This window comes from Brassica napus, chromosome A9 (assembly GCF_020379485.1).
Source record: "Brassica napus cultivar Da-Ae chromosome A9, Da-Ae, whole genome shotgun sequence".
NCBI classification, from domain to species: Eukaryota; Viridiplantae; Streptophyta; class Magnoliopsida; order Brassicales; family Brassicaceae; genus Brassica; species Brassica napus.
Genome location: NC_063442.1, coordinates 25,962,777 through 25,982,565, shown reverse-complemented (window position 1 = coordinate 25,982,565; position 19,789 = coordinate 25,962,777). Strand labels below are relative to the sequence as shown.

The following is a 19,789-nucleotide window of genomic DNA, read 5'->3' as shown; positions in this document are numbered from 1 at the left end:
TACTCCAAATATAGAGTGAAAAAACAAGAATACTCTATATTTCACTCTATTATAGAGTAACTCTATTATAGAGTGAACCATTGGAGCAAATCCAACTCTATAATAGAGTTACTCTATTTTAGAGTGAAATATAGAGAAAATTATAGTGTACCATTGGAGATGGTGTTAGTGTATGAACTGATGAACTCCAAGTGGAGCCAGACAGTCTTTGCCTCACTCTCTCTCTTGCTCTTCTATTCTTTTCAAAATTTCGTAATGATTATCGTCTATCGATTAGTTGTTTCTTTTGTACAAATCTTTGGTGCGCTTCTTCTCCGAGAGCACCTCTTTTTGCCTCCAACTTGCTTATTGAATATAAGTATATATTAATGATAAATTAAAGATGTATATCATACTATTAATTAATAGGTTTATTTTCATATACCTTTATCTGTTTTTAGCATAGTTGATCTTGATCTACTTATGTGCATTTTAGATGTTTTACAAGTATGCGCACCAACTATTATTGATTTGTCGTATTTTCATTTCAAATCAAATACTTTTCTGTATTTAAAAGTATTTAAAAAAATGAGTTATCATTTTTCTTTTCATATTTTAGATTTATTTAGTGCATTTTGCTATAAAATTAAAATATAATTTTACTGAGAAACAAATAAAAATTTAAATAGTTTTAAAAAATAAAAAATAAAAATAAACACATAAAATATTTAGATTTTCTCAATGTTATAAAGAAAAAAAAATACAAAACATCATTGTTTTAAAATATAGAAGAAGTATAAGATTAATGAAAACCCAAAAAAAATTTCTCGATATTCTTTCATTTTATTGGGTTCAAAGGTCTTTTAAAAAAGTACAAGCAATTGATTTTAATGATAAAGACATCTAATCTATTAAAATAGAATCTTATTTTTTATCTACTATTAACAAGTCATACTAGGACCATCTAAAAAATAACTTAATGGGACATATTTCATTATTTACATTAATAATAAAAAAATATAAATATAAGTTTATTTTTAAGTATAACAAATTCTGTTGAGAAAGAATCCAACAAAATCCTTACTAACCTTCTAAATATTTTTATAAAATAATACTTAATTAATTTCGTAAATACTAATATAACTTTAAAATTTAATGTTAATTAAAAATTTATTATAAAACAAGAAAATAAAAGTCTATACTATTTTTGTATATATTTTAATTATATTATGTATTATATTAAAATAGAAGTACTATATGAATTAAATATGGGTAATTTTATCTATTTTGTTTTTAAAATAGTTTCATTTAAATAAATTATCACTCATCATTAAAATGTGTTAAAATTCTTAAACTATATTATATTTTTTAGAAAAAATAAATTTATTAACATAGATTAAACTTTTATATCTACAACGATATATTATTTTATTTTTTATTTTGAAACTATCAACAATATATTGTTAAAAAAAAATTAATATACAAAAATATAATAGTTTATAACTAACCTTTAGTTCATATACTATTTAAAAATATGTTATTAGAAAACTATGAAATTTTAATAATTCATTCAAAATGTTAATGACAAATCAAATTTTAATTATAAATTTAATATTTACATTAATTAAAAAAATATTCTGAGAGATAAAAAAATCTTACCGAAATTAAAATTATTTATATAAAATAATGTATTAATTTAGCAACAAACAAATTTCAAAAATCATATAATCTCCCACCTCAAATATAGTTGTGTAATTTTCCAAACAATTTGACAAAATATAAAATTTAAAAAATAAGTATGCAAACTTAAAATGATAATGTTTTAAATTTTTCTGAAGGTATAATCATAGATAATAAAAAATAACTTTTTGAAATGTAACACGAAAAAATAAACTATGTTATAAAAATTAAAGTAATCTAATATTTTGAAGTCTTAATTTAATAACAAAAAAAAATTAATATCATAACATCCAAAAAATATTCTATATCAATAAAATTTACTAAAATAATATGATAGATGCTACCATGTATACAATTTAATAAAATAATAGTTTATATTCACAATATATAACACTAAAATTAAAATTATATACTTAAAATATTTATAATAAATCAAAAGTATACATTCATAAAATGAAAAATATCCGCACGAATGTGCGGGTCAAAATCTAGTTACATATATATTAAAAATTGGAAGTGGTTTGTAACACGTGTCGAATATGAACACTTCAAAGAATAACATATAGACCACACGTGTTCTTCTACAATGAGCTGGCAGGAACAAACGTCGAGATGACTTCTTCACCGTGATTCTAGCAAACCCACCTCAAAGTCTCTTCTTCTTCTATGTCGCTGTTCTAATCGCTTATACCATGATGCCTTATAACTAAGCCTCGGTTACTTGATTAGTATTACCTTAATTCACCGAAATTCCAAAGAAAAGGACACATAAACCAAACGGAAGACCGACTATTTGTTGGACCGTAGAACGCCAACTCTTCTTAATCGACTTCACAAATGGCTAAAACAATCCATCAAACCTCATCAACTCCCAATCAGAGATGCTATCCTCAATGCCATAACCGGCTTACTGACAAAGAAGACTGATTCTCTTTGAGAGGGATGAAAGTGAACAGTAAACGAAGGAGCCTACTCAAATCACCTACATTATTTAATTAAGACTGAGTGAAAGGCGCAGAATTTAATCTCATCAAGATAAAAGAAATAAACTTGAAGCAGTTCTCGATGAGACTGAGACAAAAAACTCGCCAAAACGAAAGCAAAATTGGCAAACTTGAAGAGAGATTCAGCTATCTGAAACCAAAACTGATTAAATGATCGAAGTTTTATTACCATAACAAAAGATCGATTCGTAGATCTATTATGTACAACGAAAACAAGAGTTAGTGGTGACCGACAGCAAAGCTGCCGTCAGCCACCGAACACGAAGTTTAGAAAAAATTAAGAAAGAGAGAGGAAGTTCCTATTCAGATACACACTTGAAAACATAAGTAAAAATTCGTAAAATGAAAACATAAGTGAGAATTCCTAATGAATTCATTTGTGTTTGGTGGAGGAAGTTCCTATATTAGTTCGGAAGTTGACACGTGTTACGCACTCTGACACTCGTTTGGGTGCTTGTTATAATGTCAGGATCTGATTACATTATAATTAACTAACAGTTGTTTAGGAAATTTATTTCTTAGATGTGACTCAGCCTGTGACATAAAAAAAAAAATGTAACCCAACCACTAATTATATTTGATTCCATCAAAACTCTTTAGTATTTGTTATAAAACCATGAAAAGTAAATTCAGGTATTAAGCACTATTTGCTTTTAATGATGCATTAATGATGCACCTGGATGCAAATGCTCGGAAGTTGTTTGTCTACACACTATTACATCAACATTTAGATAATATATCTAGATAAAAATTCATTAATTCAAATATTTATGATGCAAAAATATGGAGTTTGAATGCAACATTTGCATCTCAAAATTCAAAAGAATAAAATATCATTCAGCAATATATACAAATAACTAGTTTATTTTATTTTTATTATATATATAGTTTTTGATGAAATTATAAAATAGAGTTTTTGGCAAAAATAATAAAATTGAGTTTTTTCCCCAAAACCGTTAAATCGAGTTTTTCGCTAAAATTGTAAACTTTGATTTTTTTACCAGATCCGTAAAATTGAGCTTTTATGTCAAAACTGTAAAATCATGTTTTCCATAAAATCATGCAATGATTTTTTTTGCCAAAACCGCAAAATCAAATGTTTCCACAAAAACCAAATTTCAAATTTTCATTTCAAAACTGTAAAATCATATTTTCTACCAAAACTGCAAAATCACGTTTTCGTCAAAAAAAATAAAGAATTTCGCCAAATCATAAAATCATGTTTTCTACCAATATCGTAAAATCCTGTTGTCGCCAATCCCATAAAATCAAAATTTCCGCTGAAACCAAAAAATAAGTTTTCTGTCAAAAATGCAAATTCAAGTTTTCCACCAAAAGAGTAAATCGGGTTTTTGCGGAAAACTATAAAATCACATCACCAAAACCGCAAAGTTACGTCTTCCGCCAAAAAAACAAAATTAAATTTTCCACCTAAACTACAAAATTGAGTTTTCTCCCAAAACACCCAAATTATATTTTTCCCCACCAAATCTTTAAAATTAGATTTTCCACTCAAAATGCAAAATCACATTTTTCCACCAAAATCAAACAATCAAATTTTCCCGCCAAATTTTTTAAATCACAATATTCCGCCAAAACCATAAAATATGATTTCCTTCAAAAAATGTAAATCGGATTTACGGTCAAAACCTTAAAATCAGATTTTCCAAAAAATATTTAAATTTAATAACTATTTTAATTTAACTATAATTTAGACATATTTATTGAAATAAGATAATTAATTAATTCTTTATTATATAATTTTTTATTTATAATTAACTAGTAATATTCAAATGTTATTATAAAATAGAAAACGAATAAATTAGCATCTAGATGATGTATCTAGATGTAAATACAAACTATAAAAACGAATACATCCAAATGTTGTATTGAGATGGTACATCTAGATATTGTAACCAAATACAAAACTAACATAATTTAAGTCTGAAGTGTATTTGTTAAAAGCAAATTAAGAGGTATACAGTATTTTGGGAACCTAATTACATTATTGCTCCCGACCAAAAATAATTTCACGTTAGCGCTCTAACCTCCATAGTTACTGAACCCCTTGTTCTCCATGGTTCTATAACTCTTTTTTATTTGTTCTATATAGGGCCGGATTTTAGATTTTGGCGGCTTGACCATTTTTAAAGAATTTTAGTAAAAACTTCTTTTTCACAATTTGAAGACCTATGTTTATGTAAAAAAAAAACCTCTACAAATTTTCAGAGAACAACGCTAATGTTTCACTAGGATTCAAGATGACATTTCCTTTCCATATTAGTCCAAATAATTCAAAGTTTCAAACGATACAGATACAACCTTCATCATTTGGTACCCTAACCAAGATTAAGTAACTTCTACAAGTATAGATCCATCTCCACTAAGAACATCTCCAATCCCTCCATATATTTGCATCTATATGCTATAATAGAAGAAAATCTACTCCAACCCACCTCTATTTCTTCCCTTATAATAGAGATTGTTATTTTTTCATCTTTATTTAGGAAAAAAAAAATAGCATTTCTCTATAATATAGACATACTTTTTTATTTACAAAATAGTCCTTTAGCTTTTGTGATTATATTTAAAATACATGTTTATGAAGAAATACAATTTTTACATATAAATTATAAGCTTTTTGTTTAACTACTAATTTTTAATTTTTATAATTATAAATAAAATAAATAAAAAAGATATCTAATTATTTTATGTTTACATATTAATTATTTTATTTAAAGTCAGACTTTTTATTTAATGAATGATATCTAAAATTTTATATTGATAATTAAAACTATTAATTAAAATTTAATTATTAAAAGTTCCACATAATTTTACATATTGATAAAATATTAAAATGAAACTTAAATATTAATCAATACAACATATTGAAACAGCTTTGGATGATATGATATTTGGATATGTCATGCATATTTTGGCTTGCCATGGACTAATAATGATATTAATGTGCTGGAGTCTTCTCACCTTTTTTTCCAATCTCGTTCAAGGTATTGCTCCTCCTGTTCATTATGTTATTCAAGGCAAAAAATATAATATGAGATATTATTTGGCTGATGGTATATATCCAAAATTCTCAACCATAGTGCAAACTATTCATGAGTCAATAGGTCCAAAGAAAAAAATATTTTGCAGCGCAACAAGAAGCATGTAGGAAATATGTAAAACATGCATTCAAAGTTTTACAATCACGTTTTGCTATTGTGAAAAGACCCGGTACGTTTCTGGAAAAAAGTACTACATAATAATGACTACATGTATAATTTTACATAATATGACAATTGAGGATGAGCGTGATCTCGATTCATCGATTGAAATTAGAAGAGAAGCTCCACCTCCAAAAGTCCAAATACCAGACGATGAATATAACATGTTCCAAGAATTTCTAAGTCGGTTCAGAAAAATCAAAGATAAGGAAGTTCTTTTTCATTTCGGAATGCATTAATTGATCATTTATGGGAAAATATAGTAATGATGATGTTTAGATAATGTTTATTTTGCTTTATTATAATTTTCTAATATATTTTGTAATAAAATGTTTAATTTAAATAATATTGCAATTTTATGAAAAGAACCAAAAGTTATAATAAATGGATTAATTTGCAACATTTATAAGTTAAATGTGTTATATAAAAGAATCTTTTAAGAATATTGTTTTATAGAAGAAGAAATAGAAAAATACATTGGATATAAACTCACTTCTATATAGACGAAGAAATAAAGAAATACATTTGAAATGGTCTAAGCAATCGACTTTTTATACAATCAGATACCATCATTATACTTGACATCAAAACCTAGGTAAGGTTCATCCACATTTTCTGACTATTTCTCTGGTCATCTCCTTTCCACTCTCAAAGTTTTTAGTCATTTCATTTACCTAAAATTGTTTTCCCCAAAATTATCATTCTTTTGAGTTTAGCATTATGCATTCTTTTTTTTTTCTCGTTTCCAAATATTTGTGATTTTTTTTTCAATTTATTATTGATTTGAACACTGAAAATCTATGGAAACATATATGTTTTGTCCGTTTCGGTCTTCAACATTTTTTTTTTGTAGAAGACTTGCTTGTAAAAAAGACAGAAAATATCTATATTTATGAGAAAATAGTCATTAAAATCTTTAACTTTCAAATTAAAGCCAAAAAAGTTCAAACTCGTGATTGAGCTAAAAAAAAATCCTCAGCTTTTAAATATTAGCCGTTTTAACTCTTATTTTTTACTGACCTGGTCTTTTAAGAAACTCGAATAGTCAAAGAACATAACTAACAATAATAACTGTAACTGATTTTAATAACCGTATAACTTGAGAAGAAGTCGAGACTGAAAATTTTGTCACCTAAAACCTGATAAATAATTGAGAGTGACAATTCGACTTTATCAAACTGATGAAAATGATTACCAGTCCAAGAAGAAACCACCACAGTATGTCTTCATCAGAGATTGCCTCCGTAATCGATTTGTGGATTAGGTTTCGAGTGAGATAGATGAAATCTATTTGAAATTTCTCTAAAACTAAATGATTTTTTAAACGTCATTGTTTTAGGTTTAATGGCCATTAATCGAGCTTAATAGTTGAATATTCAAGTTTCTTAAAAGGCGTGGTCAACATAAAAATGATGGTTAAAACTGCCAATATTTAAAATTTGAGGATGTTTGGCTCAACACGAGTTTAAAGTTTTTTTTCATTAATTTTAAAGTTGAGGATTTTAATAGTTGTTTTCTCCTAAATTATATATACTAGATGGGTACCCGTGATTTCACGGATTTGAATATTTTGTAGCGATATATTTATTGTAATTTTTCAAATTAAAATATTTTTATCATCAAAAAATGAATATTTTTAAATAGTTTTTTCAGAATAAATTTTATATATTTATTCAATTTAATTATTTTATTTTTTTGAAATAGATAAATATGACTATTTTAGTTTTTCTTATAAAATATTTTGTATTGATAATTGTATTAAAAATAGTTATATATATAACATTCATAATACTTTTTTTAAAAAAATATTACTTAAGTTTCAAAGGTATATAATATTGAAACTTTTGAGTTTTAAATAATTTGTAGTTACAGTTTTTTTTAATACGTTTAAAAGTTACAACAATATATTTGTTACATAAATATTTTTAGTTTACATCATCTTGATTCTCTACATATTCATATACCAAAAAGTACAAAACATGAATAACATACCAATTATATATGAAAATAAAACTACTATATCAATTCTATTAATCATTTTTGAAATATGTATATAGTTTATAAATACTTGATTGTTAAAAAAAATGAACACATTATTAACACCATTTTTCATTTTTACATTACCACATTTACCTTTAGTTTTAAGGAATTAAATAAACACTTATATTATGGCTAACTAATCTAGATTAGGGTTATTTGAGGGTCAAGTTTTGGAGGTTGGGGATTAGTTTCAAATTTTTTTCGAATTTCAATAAAATGTTTTTAAAAATATGAAAAGTAAAAAAAATATAAAAAGTTCAAATTCAAAACGTTGAATACGAACACTATATAAAAATATTTCTTTATTTTTATTATTTATTAAATATTTATTTATATTTATATATCTAAGTAATAGTAGAAGAGTCTTTTGTTTTGTTAATGTTTTTTTTGTCATCCTTTTGCTTTTGCTTTTGCTTTTTTAATGAAGCCTCATGTTTTTGAGTCTCTTTAAGTTTATGAAAAAATGATATACTATGGACTTGACCACTTGTTATGTTTGAAGTGTCTTCTAGTGTCTTTACATGTATAGATACGTTCTGGAACATTGTGCAGTTTATGAAGATAAATGAAGTTTAACTGGAGCAAAACCTGTAGTTGAGCAAATAAAGAAAAGACAGAGTCAATATCTAGAGGAAGTGTCGGTCGACACACATCCTTGGTGTCGATCGACATCCGATCCGAGAAGCCTTACGGGCCATGATCAAGATTTGGGCCTATAAGTCTACACAATTTACAAGATTATATAAGTTGTGCTATTGTTTGGGCAAGAAACAACACATACAAATATTTGTAGTTTTCTTGGAAGCTTAAGGTATTGGAGAGAAGATCCCAGAACTCATTTAGAGTATTGTATTTGAACTCTGGTTTTTCTATCTCTAATCTAATTATGCAATTCATTCAGTTTATCTTTATGTCTTGTTTGATTATGTCTGAGTAGTTACTTTCTTAGACTTAATATTTATATGGTTACGATGAATTATTGATACTAGAACTGCTAAGGTGATTAATTAACATCCTTCATAGAGTTACTACTTATTGCTTACATTCTAGAGTAGCTAACTAGGATCATGATCTAGGAGTTGACAACTACGAGAGTAGACTCATACCTGATAATAATTATGTCAAACTAGGTTGTTAGACACGAGCTATAGCTAACTGGTTTCACTGATTTAGTTAACTTATCGATCTAAGCTTAAAGCTTGTTTGGAAGAAGTATCGTTCGACACCCTATAGGTGTATGATCGACACTGGTTTTGTGTCACATACAAGAGTGTGGATATAGACTCAAATACGTAGACTCGCAGCGAGAGCTAGATATCTTATATTAGTATTCGAATTCTAGGATTGATTATCACATGCACTTAGCAACTATATCAAGTTATCTCACATGAAAGTCTAGTTTCTATTTTAGAACATCTCCAAAAAGATTCTCTAGTATAGAGTTTTGCAAACTCTGTATTTGAAATTTCAAATTGTTCTTTTCTAAAAGCAAAACTTCAAATTTAACTTCAAAATTATTTATAATTTACACTATGCTCATTATATTTGTCATAATTAATATAAATCCATAAAACTTTTGTAGATAACTAGCACATACATAAAAATATTATAGTAATATTAATTAATAAAATCTTACACTAAAATATAAAATTATAAATAGGAATACATAATTAAATATGAAACTACAAGAAAAATACCAAATTATTACATAAAATTATTTTATTAATGCTCAATTCTCGGTTATACAAAATTTGTTTGGACAATATTTTAAATGTTCCGGAGAAAATTTACTAGACTATTAGTGTTGTTGTAATATTTAAATTTGTGTAATAATTATGTCTTCATGTATATATCTTCTTAAAAACATTATTAATTTTTTCTGTAATATTTTTGTTGTCTAATTCTACTTTTAAAATATTATAAATCTTATTTTGATTTTAAAAAGAACTTTTATGTGTAAAATTTTAATTTATAAAGATAAGTTTGAAATATTTAAAATATATTAAAGGTTTAAAGATTAAAACTATGAGTGAGAAAATACTTAAGAATTATAAATGTGATGTATAATTAATTATAAGAACCAATATGCAAATAAAAAGATGAAACTTTAAAATTAGAGTTTCTTTTAGAGATGCTTTTACGGGTGATTAGTAGAAGTTGTGGCTTTCTGTTTTTTTTTTGCTCTAAGATTTAACTCTAGATTTTTAACTTTACTTCTAGTTTATTTTGTTGTAGAAATTTTTCGAAGCACTATATAAAATCTTTAGAGAAAGTGATTTCTAACGCTAACATATTTCTTTTTATAATGTTTTGGCTTTAAATTCAATTTCTAAAATAAATGCATGATTACTTTAAAAAATAGATGTAGAAATTAAAAAGGTTGTGCACAGTTCCTACAACCTCAACCAATCTATTTTATCTACTGCTTCTATCAGTAGCATTTAATGTAAGCCTTTAGTTTCAAAAAAAAAAGTAGCATTTAATGTACGGATCTTGAATATGCATGACAGACAATACAACGACATTTATTAGATATCTTAATCTTGGTGATTTTTAATATATTTTATAAATGTGAGTAAAGTCGATTACTTCTTATTTTATTTTTTTTAATTACTGTCCACTTGCTGACACACGTAATAAAAAAAATTCTACACCACAGAATCATCATGCTGTAAACATCCTTGACTCTATATTTTATAAATGTACTCTCGAATAAGGAAGATTACACATTCATGTATATTGTCAAATGACTAATAAAGCTTTCGGTTCCTTTGCTATGATTTTATTCGATCTCTTCGAACATGTAGATATTCTATTTCGTCTCCTGTACCAAGATTTTTTCTCCATTTGTATATATGTTTTGTTCATTTTATTTTGATTCAAAGGTTAAGAGTTCTAGATTTTGACTGATAAAATTGAATGCTAAATGGAATGAGAAGAAAAGTCAAGAGAAAAAATATAAACAAAATTTTAGTGTACATTTTCCTCTGTTATTTTCATTGAATCTTAGAGCATCTCCAACCCAACTTCAAATCCTCAAATTTTAAAGTTTTTGTCATTTTAACTCATTCTCAAATTTTGAGATTTTAAATAGTGACACCTCAAATTTGAGGTTTTACTATTTAAAACCTCAAAACCACTATTCATTTTCTTTTTAGTCCTTACAATTATTTTCTTTAACAAATATATCTAATAAATTTATTTAGCATAATTTAAGTACACCAAAATAAAATAAAATAAAATAAATATTATATAGCATGAAAATAAAATTCACACAATAGAAAGATACATTAAATAAAACTCGCACAAAATAAAAATACATTAAATAAATTTAATACAAATTAAAAAGTTATATAAACACTTAAATATTACATATTTTACGGAAATAACTTTCTAAAATTTGTGTGTATGTGTTGTTTTATTATATACGTAATTTATATTATATAATATTGTAATATTGTGTGTTTATAAAATATTAAAAGTATCTTTTATATGTATTTGTTAAGTTTTATCATTATTAGTAATTTTTGTTAATGTAAAAGACTATAATGTAAATAAATAAATTTTTAAGAATTTTTTTGAAAATTTATGGTTGGAATAATCAACCTTCAATTCTTTATTTTGATGTTTTGCTCTCCTTAAAATAAGGTTTGGGTTAGAGATGCTCAAGTAGAAGAAGTTTGGTTTCCACTTTTCAGCAAACCAAAAAATAATAACAAATTAATTCGTTCCATCTTTTTTATTGGTTGAAAGAGAAAGTATAACACAGTAAAATTCAACGCTGCTGAAAACCTATTCTCCTTTTTGAACCTGCCACTAGAAACCAAAATAGTGCAAGTGTACTAATTATAACTTGACTACAGAAACCTAAAACAAAAAACTTAGTAGTATATTTAACTAATAAATTCTATTCCAGACAAACCTAACTAAACAAAAGAAAAAACAACCTTCGGCCGCATAGTGCGTATTAGAAAAGAATAACTAGAGTTTTATACCACGAAAAAGGTAAAAAGGCGGGTAATACTACTATAGTAAAAAGTATTACTATAACATACGTGCTCAATGATTACTAGCTATCTAGTCCCCAAAACTATTCTTTTGTGAGTGGAGGAAATATTTGATATTATTTTCGTTATCATTGTGAAGAAGAAGACCATCTTAGCATATCATATCATTGTGGAAGTGTCAAGTGCGATACACATACACATGGTAAATAACAAAAAATGAAAAGTAATGTTCGGTTTTCAACAAGGATTTATAAGTTAAACCTTACCACTTCAATGCATATATGTTGTTTTATCGTGGCTCACAATGTAACTTAAAGATGGCGATGTACAACCTAGACCGCGGGTCTAGCCCGCTAAAACTTGTAGCGGGATAGTATTGGGCCAGACATATCATGTTCCGTAATATTGCGGGTTTTGCAGGTCGGTATTGTGCGGGAATGGGCTTAAACCGGAATGACCCAAATAGAATATGTGGTTAACCTAATGTCCCGCAAGTTGTAGACTTCTCATTTCATTCTTCACTTGAAAAAACAAAGTTGATAGAGAGAAAAGTGAAAGACGACTCAATTTCAACTTTCACTGTCACAAGATATGGAGCTCCGACAACAGCGGTTCTTCCAACTCGGCTTCCAAACATCACAGATTAGACATGCATGTACAAAGATAAATATTTCAGAAAATATTTTAAAGTTTCTTAATCCAACAAACTCTTAGCTCTAAACCTCTAACTCTTGACTCTTGTATATTATGTGCAGGTTGTTAGCTAACTAAGGAAAGAAATCCATGTTAAAAGACCAACAAAACAAGATCCAAAATCTAAAGATACTTACTTAGTTTATTGATTGTGTAAGACCGTTAGATCCATGTAATAGAACCGACAAGACCAAATAGATCTATGTGTTATGTATGTTTTCTCGGTTTGGTTTCTCTTAGTATGATGATTATAGCATGTTCTATTTGTTACTAATAATTCATTGTGTATAATTGCATTTTCTGTTTGCTCATGATAAATCATTGTGTCATATTGTTGTAATGTTTGCTCATGATAAATATAGTCTAGTCTTGTTTCATGGTTCATGCTTGTCGTTATATTTCTCATATTGTTTGGCTGATGTTAGTATTCAAGACTGTTGTGTCTGTTAATTTCATTACTAGTTGCTTGAACTGATTTTGAAATTGTGATTGCTTGATTTCATTACTAGTGTTGACTAGTTCACCAATTTTTATGTCTTGTGTTACTAAATTGTTACTCGCATTGATTTACTTGTGTTGACTAGTGTAGCGAATTCAATCCGCCAAGCTTGTAAAAAATCATCCAAAGGTATGAAGGATGTCGGTTCATAAGCTTGGCGGATGAAATCGCTTTGCAGTTAATACAATATACATGAATTAACATGAAAATATTAAAAAATATATTTTAATTTTAGAGAAAATTGAAGTGTATAATAAACATTGACATAGAAAACTTCTTAAGAAGTCTTCCATTTAGGTCATTTTTGCAATTGCAAATTTACAAAGGAAGATTTCTTAAGAAGTCTACTCCATATCAGACTTCTAGAGAATTCTTCTTTTCTAAACATTGGTTTACTTTTGAATTTGGAAAATCTTTGAAAATACTAGAGAAGACTTCTCTATAAGGTTAGTTATGTAGATATTTGACTTTTTTTTTTAAGTTCTTGGAGAAAACTTTTATAGAAGCCTTACGTTCACATGAAGTCTTCTCACTGTCGCAAGAAGTCTGCGTAGGTTACTTTTGCAATTGACTATATTTGACTTTTCAGAGAAGACTTTTCTAGAAGCTTCTCTCGTAACCAAATGTTTGACAAAAGAACGGAATTAAATTCGAGAAGATTTCTTAAAGGTATTCTCATTAATATTAAAGTTTTTCCTATTACTTGTCAACTGCAAACTAACCTACGCAGACTTTTTGCAGCACTGAGAAGACTTCATCTAATTGTAAAAAAGACTTCTCGGGAAGTTTTCTATACATTCTCGGAAAGTCATCTATACAAAGTCAAATTTCTGACAAACTTCGGTCAATTGCAAAACTAACTTGTTTATCAGAAAAGATTTCTCGAGAAATCTTTTTTTTTTGTTAACAAAAAAAAGTTAGAAAACTTCTACATAAGTTCTAAAAAGCACATAAAAATTAATTGCAAAACTAACCTATGCATTGACCAGAGAAGTCTTCTCGTTGAAAAGTCTTCTTCGTGAAAAATATCTGAAAAAAATCAAATATTATTTTTAGATCCGGTGAGAATCATTTTTAACTTTTACAAGCACACATAATTTCTTAGTAGAAGTTACTCACTCGTTCTTGACCATAAATCATGAACTTGAGTAACTCTAATAAGCTTGTAGTTGTTGAAATAAAAATTTAGGATTTTTAGATGAAATAAGAGTTAAAGTGAAAGGAAAATGAGTCATATTGGTTGATTTTAGGTGCATTTAGAGCTTGAAATTGGTTGTTCATGGTGGTTTGTGTTTTGATGACAATGACAATGTTATAAACAAATGAAGAAGATGGTGATGAATGAGTAAAGCATTCGTCTCAGAAAAAAAAATTGCATTTTCGTGAATAACTCGAACTTCTAGGATGAATATGGCAAATACAAATTTCAAAAAAAAACATGAATTTTTTTTGTGTTTAACTTCAAATTCTGAGTCATATTAGAAAAACTCCCATGAAACCAACTGGTGTTGACAAAAAAAAGGAACCAGCTGGTTAAACCCATATAAAAAAATATGCGGTCCAGATGATGAGTTACTAGGCTGCAAAAACGTTAGTCCGTGTGAAAATATACATGCATATAAATAGTTAGCAATTGGATGTATGATTGTCGGATTGGAGTATACTTTTAACATATAATATTTTCTTTTGGCTTATTCCGTTGGATTGTTTATGAACCGAACTATACAAAAAAAAATGTAGAAAAGAACGAATTTTCTTGCTCGCGGAACCAACTGGTGTTGACAAAAAAAAAGGAACCAGCTGGTTAACCCATATAAAAAAATATGCGGTACAGATGATGAGTTACTAGGCTGCAAAAACGTTAGTCTGTGTGAAAATATACATGCATATAAATAGTTACTAGGCTGCAACGTGAGTCCGTGTGAAAATACACATGTCACATGTAGAAAGCTTCTCAGCCAAACTCTACATAAATATGTTCACACTGTGTACTTTACGTTTTTATTAATATAAAACTCACATGCATGGTTCATCTTTACGTTACTTTTACTGTTTAAGAAAAGAGTTTGGTAAATTATTCATAAATTTTGATTTGATTCGTTATCCGCTTTGATTCGGACCAAAAAATCCGGATATCCGTTATTTTACGAAGCAAATCAAATACTAAAATACAATATCCGTGAAAAAAAAGCAAATCACAAATGTCAATATTTATAGGAACAAATATCCAATTTGATCTGTTATATGCATATATATATACATATATTTAAATTTTAAAATATATAAATTCTACAATATTTTTGTAAGTTATATATTATATAGTTTATATAAATTTTACAATATTTTTGTATTTAAATAATTTCATTTTAAGAATTTTATTTTTGATGTATTATTTTGAAAACAAATGTCGTTTAATATTAATTAACAGTATCTTTAAATATTTATCAACCATCTTTATATACTTTTACATATACATACATGTGTACATTGACGTGAGCACCTTATAACTAATTATTTACCACAACTGAAATATCTATTTTTTTTTGAAGTTAAAATATTTTTTTCTTAATGATTCTTTCACTATCGACCAAATTGTAGTAAAATGATTTATCTTAAAAAATTTTTTTTAACTATTATCCGTTTAGAACTATAATATGAAACCATTGGTTCGACATCACGACTATCTAAGATTCATAAAATGAAAACAAACAAATAATAGTAATTTTTGATTATCACAGGAAAAAAAAACCAAAAACATCAAATATTTTAACCGAAGCAACCAAATAAATATTGATTTAAAATGATAGTTATATTTTAGGAGATTAAAAACTAAAAAACAACCTAAAACCGAACCGATATCCAGATCAAACAGATTAATGTCTTCTTATTAAAAAATAATGAAACTAATAATCACATTTCGCGTAAGGCGTGAATTATTACCTGGTGTTCCATTATTAGAGATGTGTGTTTGACGTCAAAAACGCATTATTAAATAGGTTAGAAAAGTGTAACTTTGAATTTGGACAAAAGAATATTGAAATCTCAGAATTAAGATTGTCTATAAGGTGCACGATACACATATTTATGATAGAAAAGAAACCATAGAGAATGTTGTTAATATGTACAGTAATCGATTCTTGTCGTGATCATGAATGCAACCTAGCTAATTAAATTGATTATTTATTGTATTGGTAATGTTTATTATAAACTTAAAATTTGCTTCGATGGTGTTGAATACACTCATGAAATGACATTCATTCACTGTCCCGGTAGATATATATACACCAGCAAACTAGAAATTGGTTTATCGCATACATCTTATATATAAGGCACTTAGTTTTATATTTTTCTTCTGTTTCATGACATTTTTGTCACTGGTACTAAATTCTTTATAAAAAAATCTTGTTTTCGACTTACATTACATACGCACACGTTCAACTTATGTCGACGCTCTATCGATACAAATAAATAATAGTTTCATGCTTTAAACTGTTTTTACTAGTCGTTTAATTACCATAATGATCTTTTTCATACTTAAATGCCTAATATTATTCATATACTCCATAAACTAAGACATAGGGGTGTGTTCTTTCGAGGATATAGGCCAGCCTGGTCGGGACCGTAAACCCACTTGGGACTATTTATAGACCTAATCATTATTTGTCTTAATCATCTTCTTCTGTTGTTGTAGCTAGCACAACTCGTCCACCATTGTTTTCCCCTTTTCGATTTAATTATTATTTTGTTGCACTCTTACACTATCCTTAATTAACTTTACACCGCCCATTATTAACAAAAGTGATTAAAGAAACACATTATTTGATCAAACGTTACAATTAATTTTGCAGGTAATAGAGGTTAATCTTTAAGTACTCAAACCATATTATATAGTCTTTAGGCCATAATGTGATGATTTGGTTTACTTATAGTGTATGGCTGGTTTTCCTCCACTAATATTGCGTATTAGAGCTTGACCTATCCCAAGTTTTAGCAGACAGGATGCGCGATTTCTTTTTGTTCCCAGTAGATTTGACCCAAGTCGCTTGACATTAGAACAAGCATGTACCGGTTAGTATTAAAACTTAACTTGATAGATTTAACCGTTTAAGTGCTTATAATGGTTTTAACCGTTTAATACTACTATACTATGCTTTCTGGTTTTTACTTGTACTAAGCTAGCTAAAGGGTTTAAGTACCAATCGGTTTTACCTCCACGTCCTTTTGTCATTATTTCTTGCTGTGAAATCTATACTATACTAAAAGGGGATATAAGCTCCTTTTAGAGTGTCCACGTATGCATAAAAAATCGTCCAATCAGAGAGCCCGAAGTTGCCACGTCATCTCATTTATTTTTTCGTAAAAAATAAAAAAACAATGCAAAGGAAAGGATCGAACCCGGGTTAGTATGATATAAATATAAGGCATATACCACTAAGCCATTGAAACTTTTTGAACACATATACAAGAATCACTAAATATGTAATCACAAACTCTTATGTACATTTACAATAATATGAATTCAACTTTCAAGACTCCGATACTTAGTTTTGTAAAAAAAAAAAATAAGTGACTAAGCTAATATATTCTTTGAAAGTGTTAGAACATTGACAAATATGAAAAATCATAGTTTTTTGTTTTCATGACAAAGCTAAGAATTTTGTAAAAGTAAGTTTAACATATAAATTTTCGTGACAAATATGAAAAAGCATAGATTTTTGTACAATTTTGACAAAACAACTCAAAACATAGTTATCTAATGTCTTAATAAAATATTCTTTTAGGGTGCAATAATTAAATATATCAATTCAATAAATTTAATAATTTATAGACAAAAGAATAACACAACAAATTTTGAAACATTTGTTTAACCTATCGATTTCTTTTCATGAGAATCCAACTAAACAAGTTAAAAAACCATTAGATTTATTTAATTACCATTTTATTCAATTTTGAATAATTTCAAACTGTAATAATGTATCTTTTTGAAGTTACAAAAAAATAATGTTCTTCCTTTATTACACTAGCATTATATATAGATTACATATACACAAATAAATATAATATAACAACATAAGCTTACTTTCCCTAATTCATATGAAAACTTTTTAAGTTATCCACCAAAGCAAATTAATTAAATCAATCAAATTGTTAGAATACAACAAATTAATATATAATTTTATTTTAAATTAAATTATTTAAAAAGTGTATTTTCATTAAAAACAAAATAATAAATAAGTAAATTTGATTTGATGGTAATTTTTATGACATATATATTATGCGAAAGAAATATAAGCTTAATATGGAAAAAATCTTAAATACAAAAAACTCTAAAATTAACAAAAAAAACTAATAAAATAAAACTATGATATCAATTGAAAGCTTCTTAGACAATATTAATAAAATATTTAAGCGATAATTAGACAAATTTGATTTTTTTTTACCCAAAAGTTTATTATTAATTAGCATAAGTTATTTCAAGATGTTTAAGAAATGATGGACTTAAATGATACATGAACTATAAATAGTAGTACTTTGTAAAGCTGACTTAGATAACACATCTGCACATCATTTTCAGTTCTTTTTGATGCATAAATTCAATTTCTTCAGAGCAGTTATTCCACAAAGAGATCGTATGAGATATTGTTTTGATATTCAGATTTGTTTCTTTACTTTTAAGAAGATTGATAACTGTAGAAATGTCTCATTCGAATATTATATGTCTATAACCGAATCCCCAACATAAGACAACTTTCTTTAAAAATAAATAATTTCATTTTTCTTATATTATATAATAAATATATATTATTTACTGATAATAAAAATATAGTTTTTCATCTATCACAAATATCTATGCAAATATGTGAATCAAGTACAACAATCAAACAACATAATGATTTCCACAAAGAAAATTTAAAAAATATTTTTATGTTAGGTAGTCTTATTTTATATTTTTTAAATAATGTAATATAATATTATACATTATTTTTTTATAATTAAGAAATACATATATATCAGTTAGACAAATTAAGCGATAATTAGACAAATTTGATTTTTTTTCCAGCCAAAAGTTTATTATTAATTAGCATCAGTTATTTCAAGATGTTTAAGAAAGGATGAACATAAATGATATATGAACTATGAATAGTATTTTGTAAAGCTGACTTAGATAACACATCTCCACATTCATTTCCAGCCTTTTTTGATGCCTAAATTCAATTTCTTCAGAGCAGTTATTTCACAAAGAGATTGTATGAGATAATGTTTTGATATTCAGATTTGTTTCTTGACTGTTAAGAAAATTGATAACTGTAAAAGTGTCTTATTCGAATATGATATGTCTATAATCGAGTCCCCACCATGAGACAAGTTTGTTTTAAAAGTAAATAATTTTATTATTCTTATATTATATAATATATATATATATTATTTACTGATAATAAAAATATAGTTATTCATCCATCACAAATAACTATGTAAACATTTGAATCAAGTACAACAATCAAACAACATAATGATTTCCACAAAGAAAATTTTAAAAATATATTTATGTTATGTAGTCTTATTTTATATTCTTTAAATAATGTAATACAATATTATGCATTATTTTTTTAGAATTGAGAAATACATATAATATCTTATCCGCGCGTAGCGCGGTTAAAAAAT

The 19,789-nt window shown here is 26.6% G+C and overlaps 1 long non-coding RNA gene across 1 annotated transcript; it reads right to left on the bottom strand.

Annotated features, from left to right (window-relative positions):
- Positions 1–2,047: 2,047 nt before the first annotated feature.
- LOC125577600 lies at positions 2,048–6,999 on the bottom strand. Its single transcript, XR_007316012.1, has 2 exons — positions 2,833–6,999; positions 2,048–2,641 (listed from the first exon to the last, which is right to left on the bottom strand). It is a non-coding gene; the product is annotated as an uncharacterized LOC125577600 (long non-coding RNA).
- Positions 7,000–19,789: the final 12,790 nt, after the last annotated feature.